The following is a 7,252-nucleotide window of genomic DNA, read 5'->3' as shown; positions in this document are numbered from 1 at the left end:
GGTGCACAACTTTTAACTCTCTTCATCAAGTTTGATCTGCCAGAATCCTGAGGATGTGTCTAGCGCTGAGAACACGTATCACTCATTGTCGTCACCGGGTAGTGTTCTCCCCTCAGGGCTCGATTCAAGTCATCTGGGTCAATGCAGATGTGCAATTTGTCCTTTGCGACAACAACCATGTAACTGGCCCATTTTGTCGGTTCTTTTACTTTCGTCAGAACTCCCTGGTTCTCCCTTTTCTGAAGTTCACACTTGAACTTTTCTTGCAGTGCCACAGGCACCTTCCTATCTGAGAGAAAGACGCCTTTTGAACCTGGCTTCACCTTCATGTTGTAGACAAATCCCTTGACCTTTCCCAGTCCGCGGAAAACGTCTGCGAATGGCTCGGCAGGGACACAAAGATTTGTGCCGGCTGCATTTGTGTCTTCATGTTCCCTTGACATTATTCCAAGTTTTTAACTTAGTTCACGCAACGTTGGAGAACTGACCTCAAAGAACCCATTGACAACAAAGAACTCCTTCCTTGACCACAAAGTACTCCTCCTGGAACGTCCTGGCTCCGTTAGACACTGTCAGTGTTGGTCTTCCACATCCGTTTCTCTTGTGGCCAAAAAAAGATGGCAGTGTGCTGTCGCACTTCCAGACTGTCTTGTTGGATATTAAACCCCTCTGGAATGATTAAGAAATTAGCCCCCGTGTCGAGCTTGCAGCATACGCTATTTTTTTCTATTGTGACTGTCTGGCTCCTTCGGTCTTCTTTCTCTATCTTATCTAGGGTTAACTGGCACAGCCGATAATCTACGTTGCTGTCGTCCGTACTCTCGCGCTCTGCTAGTCGTACTTTGGGTTCGAATTTTCGTCATTTTTTTTTACTGGTGTCCTTGACGGATGTCTGATGCCTGGGTCCCGCTCGTCCAGTATATTGAAAAATGGCCTTGCTCACCACAACCAAGGCACTGTTTTCCAGTAGCTGGGCACGTACTCGCGCGATGAACGAAGCCGCAACAGTGACACGTGGCTTGGTCCGCTCTTCTGAGCGCACTTACTGCCAGTGGGCCCTCGTGTCGCTAGTCCTTTCCGCTGATTTTGTTGAATTGTTCTTCAGTTCGTTTTCTAGTTCGGAATATCTTCAGGACTTTTTCAAAGGTAGTACTGTATTTATTGAGTTTCTGTTGCAACTGTCGGTCTTTAGTTCCGAGTATTATTTGGCTTCTTAGCATACTTTCTTCGACGTCGCCATACTCACAGTTGCGCACACGCACACTCAGTTTCGTCAACCACTCATCAAATTTCTCCCCTTCTTTTTGGTATGTTTTTCCAAAGATGAATTCGTGGTACGTGAGGATGATCACTGGCTTCACGTGCGCCGCGAATTTATTCATTACGACTTCGACTTTCTCTCTTTCTTCCTCGTTATCGAATGTGAAGGTAGTGTAAATTCGCCAACCTTCTTGTCGGATGCAGACGAGAAGTTTTGATGCTTGCACCTTGTCAGGTTGCTCCATCGGGTGCGTTGCTACCGAACACAGCTCGAATTCCATTAGCTACTTATTCCATGCGCTCAAGGGTTCGCTTGCTAGGTCTAGCGGTTTCGACGGCGGCAGCAGGCTTGTCATGGTGGTCGCTGTTCGCTCACTTCGGCGTTCTTCGCGGTCGCCACCTTCTCCAGGCCTACTGTCCAGCGTTGCGTCGTTTCCTTGAACCGCTATAAACTAATTTGGCTTAAACCGCTGCAACCATTTAGGAAGAAATATGCATCAGCCAGCATGGAGTTTCAAACGAACGATCTTTATGTCGCGTGCTCCGCGCCCGTGTTCAAACCGCGGCACCACTGAGAGATAGGTGGCGCCATACCTCGCTGGTTACTACCATGACGATCACGGCAAGGACGTAGGTGCCGACAAGTGTGGGGCGCCTTGTTAGGACGGCGGACGTCACAGACGGCCGGTGAAGATGCCAGGGAAATCAGGAACAGCGACAGGAACGCCGTCTTCGAGATGAAGTCGTCCCAGAGCACAGCTAGGGACGCCGATGAAGACTCGGCTGCCTGCCAGCCGGCCCCGTGTGAGAGAGCTGGGAATGCAGAGGACGTCGACTAAGGCGACCGCCTGCGAGCCGCATTCCTGATTCATAAGTGAGGAAAGAGTATAAAATGTCGGCGCTCTTGCGCGGGGATATTCCTGAACCAGCTATACACCGTCCGATTCAAGCCATTCGATGTCTGGATGGCTTGAATAATTTGTTGCCAAAGAGACCGAGGCTAGGAGGCCAGATGTTGCGCTAGTCTCGGAACGAGATATGTCACTCCTTTAGAATCTTGGCGGGCAGTTGATTAGGTATCATTAATTGTTTTTGACATTTTGGGTACAAAATATACTTACTCGGGAGGTGTGAGGATTGGCTCCGCCATCGCTGTGAATGGACAAAAGAACAGGACTTCCTTTCGTTTTCTTTTTTATGCGTATTTTTGTTTGCTCGAGTGCACCGGTGTATAAGTTGACTGACAGCGCTTGTGCGGGCTGGCGTAAGAGACAGTTTAGAGAAGAGCAAAACCAAAAGCACGGCACGAGAGGGGACCGGCATTCGAAGATAGCTTGATTTGTAAATAGACGTCTTTTCTTTTCTCCTCTCCACGGAGTCCTGGCTGTTCTTTTTTTCGGTCAGCGACCATCAGCTGCCTCCGTCGTCGGGGCCCGGCGCAATCACAAAAGAAGGACATTGTCATTACTGATTCCATCTCACAAGTGTTCCTAAACTCATATTGATTGCAAGGTATAGTTAATATGTTGCGTAGCGAGAACCTTGCACCGCACTCACATACGAGCGTTGATTTGTAATATGCAGAATAGAAGGTCAATTTTGAACTCCACAGCCAAATTGTGGATTCTTCTTCACAAGTACGTCAATTTTCTCAAACTTACACAGAAGCAAATCATTAAAACAAAAAAGGAATAGACCCTGGCAGTACGCTGGGGAAACGCCTCATGTGGCACATGTTTGGCAGCCCTAAACGTCTAACTTGTGCCTAATACTGGAGTTGAATATTGCAAGGGTACTTCTCTTTGGCGTTTCTTTGGAATTTCTCTGGCTCTCCACATGATAGCGAACGTGCAACATTTATGCCAATGATAGAGAACATAAAAATATAAACTGGCAGTAAGGCCAGGTTTGGCATTCGTGTAGCAATTTATGCCCAAAGTAGCAGCAACAGAACCGGAAAACAAGAAGTAAAGTCGAACTCTGTCCTTCGTGTGAAACTTACCTCTATGGTATATATGTAACAAGAGCAGTGCTTGAATTTCAATGTTGCGGTGCAACGATATTCCCCAATAATGTTTTTTTTTTTACTGTTTTCAAGTTTATTGGCGTTAGAGGGACCCAGTTGTATCGCAAGCACTTCTTGTTACGGTTTAAATTAATTTATGAATCGAGCACCTTTTACTCAATCTCTTTTCGAACTTGATGATTTAGCTCGAAGGCAGCAGCGCTCGCATAGTCTCCTCAGTAACGATATTTGAATGCGGCTCACATGTTGGACCAGAGAATTATGTAAGCCCCTGATTTCGGCTGTGATAATCGGTACATCAGAAGTTTTTTCTAATAAGCATAGTCCTATTTAAAAACAAAACGCTTACTTTTTTTGTGTAAAGCTGGTCAAATTATTAGGCACTGAAAAATAAGCCATATGCGTTAAGTACTTCTTTCGAGCGATCTTTGTTCAAGTTTCGCCCATTAGAAAGCGTGGAGAAAGAGCCCAAGTGCCCACTTGATCTCGCCACCTTACGGTTTTCTCTCACGCGATAATGAAGTCCGTCTTCTATTGGCAGCAGCACAACGGTAAAAACTGCCGATTTTGCGCTCGTTCCTGCCAAACCTGCTCCTTCACTTAGCCCAAGCCGAATGATGGCAACAAAGCGCCTTATTTCTTGAGGAAAGCGTGAACCCAGCTACCAAAGCCATCAAAGGGAGGCGAGATCTTTTGTAGTTCGTTTACTTACATGAACGCCGAAAACCTAGCTAAAGTTGGACGCGACGTTTTTGGAGGTCATTGCTGAGAGCGAAAAGCGGTCGCCAGGCGGACGAACATCAAAACTACAATATAAATGGACGTTATTTGCAGTGGTGGGAGCTGCACATAACTATTGATGTAAAAAGACATGCTCCTCGGTGGACACTAACCTAAAACTACGCTTACGTTTTCTCCAGAAGGCGGCTATCCAGACCGCTCGTCCACTATGCAGGAGCAGTTTCCGATTATTTCGGATATAACTAAATATCTTTCCCGATATACGTTCAGTACCTTTTTGTTTAAGTCAATGTTTGTTTCATACGATCTTTATCCGCTGTTCCTGAAGTACGGAGCAACAGTTGATTTCGGTTATATTTTCATCATCTTCGTCCTGTTTCGTTGAGCAATCTTGCACTTTTGTGATCGAACCGAGGACGTGTTTTTGTACACTCTTTTTGGCGATCGTATCAATCGTATTCGTACCGATCAAAGAAACCAAACGGTTTCTTAATATTATATATTTGTGACCTCTATAGAAATACCGTTGCAGGTTCGGGGGCGTCAACCGCTTGGCTATATTTTTCACCGCTAGCATCATACGGGTATTACCTTTATTCCTTTACCTGCGACCTTAAACCGGTGCTAACGGCGGGTATTCGATAACGTATGACCCGTATTCTTGTGCCGGATTCAGGGATATGTGTAGAGTTGACGGGTATGAATATACCCGTGACTGCTATGCTCCTTTATGCCCAGTATAAAGTCGTACAGGTTTTTCAAAATGGAGGTGTTTCATTGTTCACGGGAAAACTTTTTATTAAAACGTCAAGAACAAGACTCTCAAGGAGAGAAGCATATATGGCTAATGTTAGAGATATAAACATATATGTGCCGCACGTTATTGCGATAGCGGGACGCTAAAACCTCTGGTCTAAGGAGACATAGTTTCGTTCTTTACTTCCTTAGTGGGTAACGGCTTAGATCCGAGCGCTGGCTTATGCTGGCGAGAATAGATGAACGGAGGAACAAAGAATTGCACTAAACTTTGATTAAATATTGATGGAAAACAACTAGGAAAGCGTGAAAATAATTAAAATTTGGTGATGTAGATGATTATAGGAGAGGCAGAATTGATAGCAAAATGTAAAGGGAAATAGCGTAAATGTCTTCACGGAGAGTGGCGCAAGCTGTAACTATAAGCAAGGGTATAATTATCCCCATTTGTTATTTATTCGTCTTATGATAACATACATTGTCACTGGATGTGTTCTGGTTGTCTCCACCATCTCTCAAGAAAGGGGCGGACTAAAGGCGACTCAATAAACGAAAGTGGCGGTCCACTGTGTCTCAGCGTGTTTGTCGTGACAATCGGACGCCCTGAAAGAATAAAAGATTAGCTAGGGACAGATAAGGGGGACGAGTGTGATCTTACTTTTACGACCAATAGCTGAGTGAGGAAACAAGCGTCGTCTCAGATTCTTCAGTGAAATATCACCCTCACAGATAAAAGATCTAAGAGCTACCGCGTTTCGACGTACTAGCAGAAAGTGCCCGTTTGTTAATCGAGACTTTACTCCCATCGTAGATCATATTGAGGTAAGTGCTCAAATCTGAATTTACATTACGCCCAAAGTTAAAATAAAAATTTTGATAAATCTTTTTGAATTATTAATCTAATCAACCAATTTCGCCTTGCGCAGGGTCAAAATATTCATAACAAAAGTTCCATTTTCTAATAAATCTGGACAGCCTAGAAGAAATTCCCAGTTTAAAAATATCGATAACATCCATGTTTAGAGTCCCTTTTTGTGTTTATTTTATTTTATTGTGATCCTATCTATCACAGCAGTACAATTACAAAGCGATTCGCAAGCACAGGAATTCCGCACATTGCGATAATAATACAAGACATTTTACTGCATAAGAGAGCAGAATCAAGCTAGCTAGGAAACATGCAAAAGAAGAAAAAATATGAGCAAATACGTGTTCTGCTTTAGCGCACGGGCGTGGGCGCACATGTGCTTAGCGAAGAGCTACTTCTTTTAGTGTACTTGTGGCGAAGTTTATGTGCATACTTTTTAACAATGTTTTGGGCACTCGTCCGATCACGAGAATATTTGCGGTACATTTTTGATGCATCACTACATGTAGCACATTTGGCACGTTTCCCACGTTTCGCTACCGGTAGCTCATTTCGGTTTCCTACAACGCTCCACTTAATAATTACTACCCAAAGTAAAATATACTCAAGATGCAATCAACCCAATGCTGCCACTCTATCATTTTGTTCAAGGACAATCTGCCTCAGCTTAAATTTTTTAAGCAACCGAGAAATAGTGCCGGCGCCATATATTCGGCAATTCGACGACCTTTATAAAAATGGTTCCAGCTTAACCGACACTCTTCAAAGGCGAAAGTAGTTTAGATATAAATTGAACTGTTATCGGCACTTCCGGTCAAAATATGCACGGAAGTGCTGTATAGTATACGTGGTGCATCTATATTTATTTCGTTTGATGACCTGGGTTGCGCGCACTGCTTTGCCATTTAGTTCAATTTTCTCGTTTTTATTCGCACTGCCAATGACTGCGGAATACTGTTCACTTGATTCCGTGTTTTTAACATAAACTTATAGGTGAAACAAACCATGGGATACAAAACAGGGTGAGCAGTATTGCCGAAACGACTGGCAGAACTGCTTTCCGCACTGCCTAACCCAGTTGCTTTGAACAGTTCTTTCTGAGGAGCAGACGACGTTTCGACGCGAAGATTAAGCGTGAATCACCCTTTCGAGATCCCTCTATAAGACGGCAGAGATGCTAACGCATTCCAGCGAAAGGCAGCGAAGCGATTTCGGCAAACACTGTTTATTTTTATTTGTCTAAAAATCTAAGGAGAGTTAACACGACATTCTTTCTGTTCTTTTCTTCTTTTAAATTCGCATTCTTCGGGTTATTGTGCAGCGTAGCCGTTGTGTAACAACTGCGGAGTATTACACTATGATTGACGGCTCCATTGACGTCATCTCCACGATAATGCTGCAATTTGTGATCAGTTTTCAATCTCGTAATGTCAACAGTGAACGCACTGACATTTAAAATATGTTTCTCCGGACACGTTATGAATAAAAGGTCATAAAATACACTAACATGTGATGGATTACATTGTAATCTAGCTCAATATATAAACTATTATATTCATCACTTTGCGAGGGCTGAAAATGGCGTCTTATTGCCGACGTGT

This window comes from Ixodes scapularis, unplaced genomic scaffold (genome assembly GCF_016920785.2).
Source record: "Ixodes scapularis isolate PalLabHiFi unplaced genomic scaffold, ASM1692078v2 PGA_scaffold7__128_contigs__length_106722199, whole genome shotgun sequence".
Classification (NCBI taxonomy): Eukaryota; Metazoa; Arthropoda; class Arachnida; order Ixodida; family Ixodidae; genus Ixodes; species Ixodes scapularis.
This window is presented reverse-complemented; position numbering follows the sequence as displayed.